Here is an 11,715-nt window from a genome sequence, read left to right on the forward strand (position 1 = left end):
TTACTTTGTGGTAGGAAAAGGAAGTTAAGTCACAAATGCCAAAAATACTTCACTACACCTGACCTGTGCTTATCTCTTTATCTAACTTTCCTAAAAACATTAAAATTAAAACAAAAAACAAAAAACAAAAAACAAAAAACAAAAAACTTTCTCTTCCAATGCCTCAAATATTGGAATCAAGAGCTGTTATTTAATTCTACTTGCAAAGAAGTATACTGAAAGTTCATGAACAAGAGAGAATTGATGTGAAAAAGAAGGCTAGTCTGGAAGTATAACAAGGCATCCATGGAATGAAAAAAAAAAAAAATCTGAAGGAGATAAGATTGAGTGAAAAACCTAATACAAAAATCATACTAATAATAGACTGTCTAGTAATTGCAGGTAAGAATTTGAAAAGTGAAATTGAATTGGATAAAATCAGAGATAAGTTTTCAGATGAAAAAAGGTTTCAAACTGTAGGACTGTCTTGAACATAAATATATCTATATATTGAAAATATGAGATATTTTGGGATCTTGACCAGTCTCAATAAGAAAGAAAGGTCATGATCAATTTTCATAATGTAAGGTAATATGGGTGCTAGGTATTTGGCATCCTTAGTTTACTTCAAATCTTGTGATTGTATCATTTTATTTTAATGTCACAGGAAATAATAATGAAAGGACAAATACATATAAATACGTAAAGATCATTACATCATTATTCAGTGCAGAAAAAAATAAAAACAATCTAAATGTCTTTAAAAACATTTTAAAGATTATTTCATAATGTGAAAGTGCACAAATTATAATGTCAAGAGGGAAAAAAGGTATAATCTTTTTTAAAATCATATAGAGGAAAGAGTAAGATGTACCTCAAATTAACAGAAGTTATGATTGAAAAATGAAAACATACATAATTTTAATTTTGTTCTTGGTACCTTCTATACTCTAAAATTATTTTTGTAATAAAAGGTATGTTTTAAAAGTTTTAAACTTTTCATAATCTAAAAGAAAACATAGAAATTGCTTTCTTCCCATAGAGACACTGTTTTATCTAATTATCTCTAATTTTGGTGAATCCAAACCCTTTCTTAGATATCCATCTTTACCGAAAGGAATTCCCAATTTCCTATGTTTCCCAATTCTTTCTCAAAGAATCTATTCACCTCTCTATTTATTAAGAAACATACATTTATCTCATGGGCAGTGTGGAATAAAGCATGTCACCTGGTCTCTAGGGGTGACTACCAACTCGAAGGAGATGAGAGAGAGAAGAAAGGACTGGGAAATTCTTCATTTATCAGAAGTTTACTCTTTCAAAGAATATAGCAGCTATAGAATGGGGACAAAGAGTCAAATGATTAAAAAATAACTTCTGAGTCTTTTTATGTGACAGAATCTGTGCCAGGCTCTATCTATTTAAAAGAGGGAACATGAGAAAGACTGACATCCACTGACATCCTTCAGTTCCAAACAAGTCAAGATAGATCTACTGAGCCTCAATTACGTGCCTGACATGGGCACGGGCAGAAAACATCTTTCACTTGCTTAAAATTATCAGAAATAACTGTATTGTAATTGTAATTATGTAAATACAACTGTGAGAGTTAAGAGCCCAGGGAACAATTCACAAAATTAAAAATGAATAAACAATTTTCCGAATCCCTTTAGTCTGACAATGAACAGCCCCATGGAATATAAACTGTGGTTATCATTATATCCCCAGGGTGGTTTTCTGTTATACCCAAAAGACCCAAAGCCTTATAAACCTGTTTTGGTTCCATCCAATTTTAACTCAGCTAGCTTAAAACTGTTACTAATCCAATTGTGCGTGTGACCTGGCTAAAGTGAACAGCATAATAGAGCTGTAGCTGTTTTGACAATGTCATTTCTCAGATAGGTTTTAGTTATCCAGTCCCATTTATGATTTAGATATCAAGTTCTCCACATTTTCATAATAATTCACCTGTTTTTACGATGCCAGGGGAATAAAAGATGGCTTAGGATCCATTCATGCCCTCCAGCTCTGCTTTAGATACTTTTTATCACTCTCAGAAATACTATATTCCACATCATACAAGTCCTGACTAAGAATCTTTCTTGGAGAACAGAGAAAGTTCAATTTAGATAAAACCAAAGGGTGACTCATAGGAGAAAGATTTTTAAAAACAGACTATCATCCAACTCTTCTCGTAACTAAGGCATGATGTCACTTTTCTGTTTAAGCGAGACTGCTAAGTCTGATATAAATTGCCTTAATGCTTTAAGGCAAATCTACAACCAAATATCTTGCTACATTTTGCCTCCCGGTTTATGCTCTAGTCACACTAAGCTTCTTGTAATTCCCCAAGTCCATGTACTCTCTTAGACATACTGTTATCCCTTCTGCTTTCTCTCTGGATAGTCATCATCTCTTATTTCTCATGACCCCAAAATTCCACTGAATAATTCTTATGTACTAACAGTCAACTTCAGTTGTAGAATGAATAAAAGCCCCCACTTACAAAGGAAAATTTGGATACATCCAAAGGCCCATCCATCTCAGGCTCTCTTAGACAATTTAGTTGATTAAATGATCTTTCCTAGTATCTGTTAATGACACAGTAAACTTGTCATCCAGTGTTGAGCAGAGACAAACCACCCTGGCATGATCAATGATAGAGCCAGAATTAACAGGCAACTTGGGACATGCTAAAATTATAGAAGTGCATGCCAAAAAGACCTAAGGCTAAGACCTCTTCCCCATGTGCTGCTCTTAAAGAAGGAATATCATGAGAAAACTAGATCACTGACCCACACCCAGCTCTGGAGTAGGGCTCAGAGATTTTGCCTAGAGGAAGAGGTAGGCCATAAAAACAGAGACCTCTAGAGCTCTCCTCAAAGAACTGACTTTATTTGAAACAATGTATAAGAAAGTTAAAGCTCAAAAGCACTCTCAAAAACAATAGATGTAGATGGGATAAAAGGGGTCAAATATGTGGTCACAGAAAGAAAACTAACTGTGGGAGGAGAACACAGAATGCAATATATATATATATATTGCAATATATATGTCTTATTGTTAAATTGTATATCTGAAACTTACTGGATTTCGTTAACCAATGTCACCATAAAAAAAATTAAAAAAATAAATAAATAAAATTAACAAAACAAAACAAAACAAAACAATGGAGATCATGGTGGAAAGCAATTAAGAGGAAGCTGGTAAACAATAGGCTACCTACTTTACCAGAGAGAACAAGAGAAAGGAAAGGTAAAAAGTCTTCCTAGAGTCATAACCAATCTCAGACTGGCCTTAAAAACCAAACCTGCAAAAAGGCTTGAATTTAATTGGGTCAGACTGTGGAGCAATTTATGCCCCAGGGCATTGTCGAAACAATACTGTAATCAGATAGCAATTAGCAGAGCCTAACAGCTGAGTATGATGCCAACAGAAGCAGCTGGTTTAACAGAGTGATCAAAACAAGAGACAGTCAAAGAGAACCCTGATGAAGAACTATCACCCAAGTGCAATTGTGCCTGGGCAGCATTCCGTGGCTGAGTGTGATGTCATAGTCTCTAGCTAAGGAGGAAACAGACTTCATGAAAATAGTCAAGCAAAGTCTATAAATAGCAAGCAAAGAACAAGCTCTGGAGGAGAGAAGAGGATCCATAAATTTATTACCTGGTATTCAATTGAAAATTATGATCTATGTAAAGAATCAGGAAAACGTGACTCATATATAGAGGAAAAACACAGGTAATAGAAAATTGCCTAGGAGAGAGCCCAGATCTTGGATATAACAGAGACATGAAATTAGCCATTAAAAACATATTCAGAGAACTATAGGAAACCATGCTTAATAAAGAAAACAAAGGTATCATGAGAATGTCTCACTAAAAAGGAATATCAATAAAGAGATTATAAAATGAATAGAAATTAAATTATAAAATTAAAAAATGGAAATTTTGAACTTGAAAAGTACAATAACTGAAATCAAAATTTCACTAGAAGGGCTCAATAGCAAATTTAAGCTGACAGAAGAAAAAAAAAATAAAAAAACTTAGATAGATCAGTAGAGATTTTGCAATCCAAAGAATAGAGAGAAAAAAAAAGGACAATGAACAGACCTGAGAAATATGGGACACCATTATGTGCACCAACATATTCATAGTGATAGTACAGGAACTAAAGGAGAGTGAGTAAAGAGCAGAAAATATTCAAAGAAATACTGGGTGTAAGCTTCACAAATTTGAGGACAATCTTTACATATCTAAGAAGCTAAATAAACTTAAAAGATAGTAAATATGAAGTAAATCACAACCAGATAGGTTATATTAAAAACATGGAAAGCCAAATACAAGAAGAAAATCTTGAAAGCAATGAGAGAAAAGGGACTTGTCAGGTAGAGGGGACCTCCATCAGGAACATGAAGGTCGGAATGCAGTGGAATAGCATATTCAAAGTGCTAAATAAATAAATAAGTAAAAAAAGAAAGAATCTCATATCCAGCAAAAACATGTTTCATGATGATGGCAAAATAAAGATAAAGATAAAAACGGCAAGAATTCATCTCTAGCAGACATATCTAGCAGACAATAAATACTAAGGGAAGTTTTCAAGACTAAAAGCAAATGACCCAGGTAGTAATTAGAACACACACTAGTTACAAACACACAAATACACAAACACACACAAACAGGTAAAAATTATCATGGAATTATTAAATTATGTAAGTACAGATTTCTTCGCCTTCTTTTAAGTAATTTAAAAAGTAATTTTGTAAAACAATATGAATATAATTGTATTGTTGGGGTTATAGCATTTCGAAATATAATATATTTGATTATAACAGCACAAAAGAGGTCAGAGAGAGCTCAGATGCATTGGGGTAAGAAAATGACATCAGATAATAACTTGAATCTAAACAAAAAAAGTCAGAAATGGAAAAGGAAAAGGTTAATATAACCAACTCTATAAATACTTTAAGTTCTCCTTTTTTTCAAATTTCTTTAAAAACAAAAAAGTAAATAAAGTAATTATTATAACAAAAGATTGTTGGTTTTGGAACATGTATAGATGTAAAATGTACAATGGTAATAATACAAAAATAGGGAAGAAAGAATAGTGCTATCTAAAAGTAATTTTCTTTGTCTCACCAGAATTAATATAAATGAAAGTATGTCCTCCAATGGAAATTGTATATGGTAGAGCAATCACAAAGAAAATAACTCAAAAAGCATAAAGAAAACCATATTAAACAAATTTAGAGAAAGAAACAAATTAAAATTAAACACACTAGAAAGTATTTACTTGATACAAAGGCGGAATAGAGGAATAAAGGAGGAATAGAGGAATATAAAAAGACATGAGATTTACTGAAAGTAAAAGTAAATTAGCAGACATAAATCCAACTATATCAATAATAGTATTAAATGTGATTGGATTAGAAACCGAATCAAAAGACAGAAATTGTCAAATTCGATAAAAACAAGATCTCTTTCTATATATGCTATCCACAGGAGATACACTTTAGATTCAAAGATGAAAACAGGTTGAAAGTAAAGAGATGTAAAATATATATATTATGCAAACAGCAACCAAAAGAAAGCTGGTATGGTTATACTAATATAAGACAAAATAGACTTAAAATGTTACTAGAGATTAAGAGGGATATATTATATTGATAAAGTGACAATCTATCAGTAAAACATAATAATTATAAACATAATACACACTTAACAAGAGCCTAAAAATACATAAAGAAAAAATGACAAAATTAAAAGAAAAATAGATCATTAATAATAATAATTGAAGGCTACTGCTTCCAGTTTCAAAAAAGAATAGAACTAGGTGGAAGATCAAAAAGGAAATAACAGACTTGAACAACCTTATAAATCATCTAGACTTGACCAACATTTATAGAATACTCCACCCCAAAACAACAGAATACAAATTATTCTCAAGTGCACATAAAATATTTTTCAGTAGAGACTATAAGCTGGCCTTAAAAGAAATCTCGGTACATTTAAAAGGATTAAAATCATACAAAATATGATATCTGACTTCAATGGAATGAAATAAGAAATCGATAACAGAAAGAAATTTAAGAAATTCACAAATATATGGAAAATAAGAAACACCTCTAAATAACCAATGGGTCAGAGAATAAATCACTAGAAGAATTATAAAATACTTTGAGAAGAATGAAAATGAAGACATGGCATTCCAAAATTATGAGATATAGCAAAAATCATGTAGAAAAGGGAAATGAATAGTGTTAAATGCCTATTTTTTTTTTAAAAAAAGAAATATGTAAAATCAACAACTTAGTTTTGGGAGCACCCTTCTCGTTGGCAGATGGGATGCTGTCCAATTCACAAATCATTTAATAAAGCCAAGTAGGTATTCAAGTTAAAAATAATAATAATAATAGTCAAGCCTTTTACCTTAAAACACTGGAGGAAAAAAGAGTTGACTAAACTTCCAGCAAACAGAAGGAGGGAAATAATAAAATTAGAGGAAAAATTAATGAAAAAGAAATTATAAAAACAAGTGAGAAAATAAATAAATCCAAATGTTAGGTCTTTAAAAAGATGAACAAAAATGAAAAACTTTTAGTTAGGCTAAAATAAGAGAGAGAGAGGAAAAAAAGTCTCAAATTACTAAAATCAGGAATGAAGGTGGGGATGTCACCAATGCCAGTCACATGAAAACAAGTTTGATAACTTAGATAAAAGGGACAAATGCCTAGAAAGACACAAAGTACAAAAACAGTAATAAAAAGTCTGACTAGACCTATAACACACAAAATGATTATATTCATGATTTTAAAACTTCTCACAAAGAAAATCTCAGGCCCAGACAGTTTCACTGGTGAATTCTATGAAACATTTAAGAAGAATTAATATCAATTCTTCAGAAACAGAAAAAAAAGAAAGAGAAAAAGAGAGTTTCCAATTCATTCTTTGAGAACAATATTACCCTAAAACCAAAACCATACACAGACATCACAAGAAAACCACAGAGCAATATCTATCATGAATAAACAAAGAAATCCTCAACAAAATGTTAGCAAATAGAATCCAGCAATATATAAAAATGATTATACATCATGGTCAAGTATAATTTATCTCAAGAATATAAAATTGATTTAATATCTAAAATTCAATTGGTATAATACACCATATCGATATAAAAAGAACAAAAAAAGCCCACATAATCATCTCAATAGTCACAGAAAAAGCTTTTGACAAATTCTAGTATACCATCATGAAATAACATTCAACAAACTAAGAATAAAAGAAAATGTCCTCAACCTGAAAATGTGCACATGTAGACACCCCACAGTTAATATCATATTTAATGAAAAAGACTGAATTCTTGAAGACTGAATAATATTAGGAACAAGACAAGAACATCCGCTCCATCACTTCTACTCAACTCATACATGCTGAGTATGTATGAGTTACTACATACTCAAAACTTACTACAAAGCTATAGTAATTAAGAAAGTATGGAACTGGAATAAGGATAAAAATAAACATAAAAGAAATAGCATCAAGAGTCCAGATATACATCTTTGCTTTGATTCACATTCAAAATGGATCTAAGGCCTGAATGTAAGAGATAACAGAAAAATTTTGAGGAGAAAACAGAAATGTGAAACTTGATGTCCTTGGATTAGGCATGGTTCTTAGTTGACACCAAAAGAACAAATCAGCAAAGAAAAAAAGAAGGTAAGTTAGACTTCACAAAAATTAATTTATTTTGCATTGAAGGATACTATCGAGAAAGCTAAAAGACAATCCACATAATGGGAAAAAATATTTGCAAATTATACATTTGACAAAGGACTATAAACAAAATATACAAAGAACTATTTCAAGTCAATAATAAAAAAATAACTATTAAAAATTGACAAATCTGAATCTGAATAGACATTTCTTCAAAGAAGGTAACAAATGGCCAATACATACACAAAAACATCATAAACATAATAGACATCAGAAATATGAAAATCAAATCACAAAGAAATGTCACTTTACAGCCACCAGAATGGCTATTAAAAAAAGAAAAAAAAGACAAAAACAAGTGTTATACAGATGTGAAGAAAGTGGAACCTCAAATTTTGTCAATGACAAGATAAAATGATGTAGCTTCTTTGGAAAAAAGCCTGGCAGTTCTTTAAATTTTTAAACATAGAGTTACCATTTGACCCAATTCCACTACTAGGTATCTACCCAAGAGAAACGAAACTTCTTTTTATATAAAAACTTTTACACTAATGTTCATAGCCGCATTATTCATGATAGCCAAAAAGGTGGAAACAATCCAAATGTCCATCAAATGATGAATGGATAAAATGTATTATATCCATAAGATGAAATATTGTTCAGCAATAAATGAGGAATGAAGTACTGATACACATTACAAAATGGATGAACCCTGAAAACATTATACAAGGTAAAAGAAGCCATTCGCGAAAGTTTACATATTTGTTGGTTCACAAACTGCCCCCCACCACACACAAAGTGCAGAGACCAAGGAAAGGCAAATCACTCCAGATTGGTAGATGGCAGGTCTAATACAGGGACTTACGAGGCTTTTCTTAGGCAACCACGAGAGGAGTAAATAGCTGTACACAGAAGCCAAAATCTTAAAAGTTTATACAGAGGACTTATGTGGGTTGTCACATATACCATCCAGGTGGTCTCAAAAACACCTTAGTCTCTTAAAGCTACATCTGTCTTTGGAACAGTTTCTACTGTGATAATGGTGAGCAGAACATACATTCCAAGGCTGGAGCTGTTGAGCCTCTGATTATCCAGGTTCAGCTTCAAGGTGAACTAGCACTCATGTCCTCTCAACTACCTCTTCTGATTATATGAAATGTCGAAAATAGGCAAATCTATCGAGATAGAAAGTCGATTAGTGTTTACTTAGGGATAGAAGTAAAGAATAGGGAGGAAGGGCAGGAATGATGAGTGAATGCTAAAGAATACTGGCTCTCTTTTGGGGGTGATGAAAATACTCTAAACTTGATCGTGAATATTTACTTGTGATGTGAATATTTACTAAAAACCATTGAATTGTATAATTTAAACGGCTGAGTTGTGGAATATGTGAATTATGTAGCAATAAAGCTGTTCGTTTGTTTGTTTTAAATGACTATTATTTCCTTATGGACATATATGCAATAGCAAGATTATTTTCTAGTACCTTAACAGTCAAAACCACAGAAATAACTGAGATCATTGAGGCAGAGCCTTAAAACCTGGGGTTTGACATTGTTTCAACGTATGCAGAACAGTATCACTATAGAAGACTTTTCCAACAAGCAATTTGGTCTGTTTGAAACTTACAATGGAAATTTGGCAAAATGTCTAAGAATCAATGTTTGAATTACAAAACGCCTAGATAGAGTGCTTTCACTTTTGAGCCTATCTTCATTACATTAGCTAGAGATCTGGGAGATTACTTCCAAGAGCTTCCATGAATGTCCTTTCCTAATACAATGTTTTGTAGTTACTGAATTACCTTTTACCTCCTCATTGCCCTAGCAGAAAATTTATTCACATTAGGCAAAGAGTGTTTGAAAAGCAAAAGACATGCAGAAAATTTTTAAGAAAAATAAAACCTCAATAAAATTCATAAACTATTGAGAAATTGTTTATTCAGAAGCATAGTTTCTGAGTGTTAATTTATTTAACCATTGGAAAGAGGGGTTTTTTTTGTGTGTGAATATAACAAAAACATACCGAGAAATCAAAAAAGGAATAGAAATAACTTATATGAAAGTTGACTTACTTTTTAAAGGTTATAAGAATAGCTCTTTATTAAATATACATTCATTTCTAATTACATAAATAATATATTCAAATTAAATAACTTCCCTTTTGAACAACTAAAACCATTTCAAAATAACTTCTTTTACCTCATACCTCTGTGAGTAATTTGACTTAAAAAAGTGTCAAGATGAGTTTTTTTGTTTGATGTTTTTGAATCCTTTACATAAATATTATTCAATATTTAAATAATATTTTATTAAGTTTACAATTTTAAGACCCCAGTCTTTCACTATGCTTTTAATTTAAATATATGCATCTTATGGTATTTATAAATCTAGGAAATTTTAACATTTACTTTTAAGAGGGATTTATTTATTTAAATGTTCTTAAATTTTATCCTGAATTTATAAATTTATTATGTTGTATTTTACATCTAAGTACACTGATTATCCAATAAATATTCCTAAGTACTGATATAGCTCATAAATATATGAATTTAAACTTATAGTCAATCTTAATTTCTCATTAAATACTAATACTTTTTACAAATTTAGGAAAAACCCTGTTGTCCTGTTATAAAAAGTTCACAACTACCCAGTGACAAATTTTTAATTGGAATCATAGCATAATCAGTTAGGAACTTTAAATTGCCAAATTATACACTTAAAATGCCAAATTCTTTTACATTTTATAAGTATTCAAAATACCAAACAAACATGCACAGATAATTTCCATATATAACACGAAACTATGACTACTATGGATTTAATTTAAACTCAGTGTTAAATCTTCCCAAGATCATTCACACAAGACACAATTATGTGTTTTCAAGCAAATTAGGTTTGTTATCCAATTCAATTTAGGGTTTTCTTCCCTGATACGTTTAGTGTTCCCTTCTCAGCTAGCAACCTCCAGGAGACCCCCATGGTACTTTGAATGCAATAATACTCAATACATATTTTAAAATAAATAAGCTAAGTTATCTCTTTGGTGTGACTTTTTAAACATGTATTTCAAATCTATCAGTCAATTTAATGAAAACTAGTTGTAGCAAAACCAATTAGTTTAATAAAAGATCATTTGACTTCTTATAGGTTGAATCCGACCAATGTGTAACTATCAAAGTGATCGGAAATGAAGGAAGTTGATGAAGAATTAAGCTAATTTAAGTACCTACCATATGCTAGGCATATTATTCTACATTTTATTTTGAACAGCCATGTTTTACAGATAGAAACAAATATAAGATAAAAAAGTTCAGTAACCTTCCCAGATCTGTACACGCATTTTTTTTTTTGGTCATTTTATTTGTTCGTATGTTTATTTTTTGTCTCCTTGACCTTCTCTTTATCCTTCAAGGCCTGCCTTAAAAAAATGTCGATGTGGATAGTTGAACCAAAAATGAAATAGAGAAAACTATCAGAAAATTTAGAAATCATTTCAAAAGGTAAAAATCTGTGAACATTACTCACTTCAAACCTGTTTTATTTTAAAGTGGAGCCATCATTTTCAAGCCTACTGCTTTTGACATGATATACTTATAAATGGGAAATACATTGATGTGGAAAGCAAATATTTTCACTGGGGCCTTTGTTAATTTACCTAATGTAAGCCCATAAATATCTCTTCTTATGTTATCCAAATCAAAATAAATTTCACCAAAGAACATTCAAAAAAGAAGTAATAAAACACTGAACATAACCTAGTTTACCTATGTATAAAAAGCCAGTAGAAAGTACACCTAGATCTGTGTTATGTACCCTGAAATATACAAGGCACATATATCCCCCATTCCACAAAATATCTTAATGATGCAGTACATGTACTGCAACAATAACAGAGAAAGAAAAACACTTAGTCCATTTTCTTTTCTTAAGTGGCATGGTTTCTCACAACCAGCCTCTGTAGTTCCTTCAGAAATATTTACTGCATGGAAGAGCATTATATGCTCCGTTGATGATTT

The sequence above is a fragment of the Pteropus medius genome, unplaced genomic scaffold, assembly GCF_902729225.1.
Source record: "Pteropus medius unplaced genomic scaffold, Ma_sr-lr_union100, whole genome shotgun sequence".
Classification (NCBI taxonomy): domain Eukaryota; kingdom Metazoa; phylum Chordata; class Mammalia; order Chiroptera; family Pteropodidae; genus Pteropus; species Pteropus medius.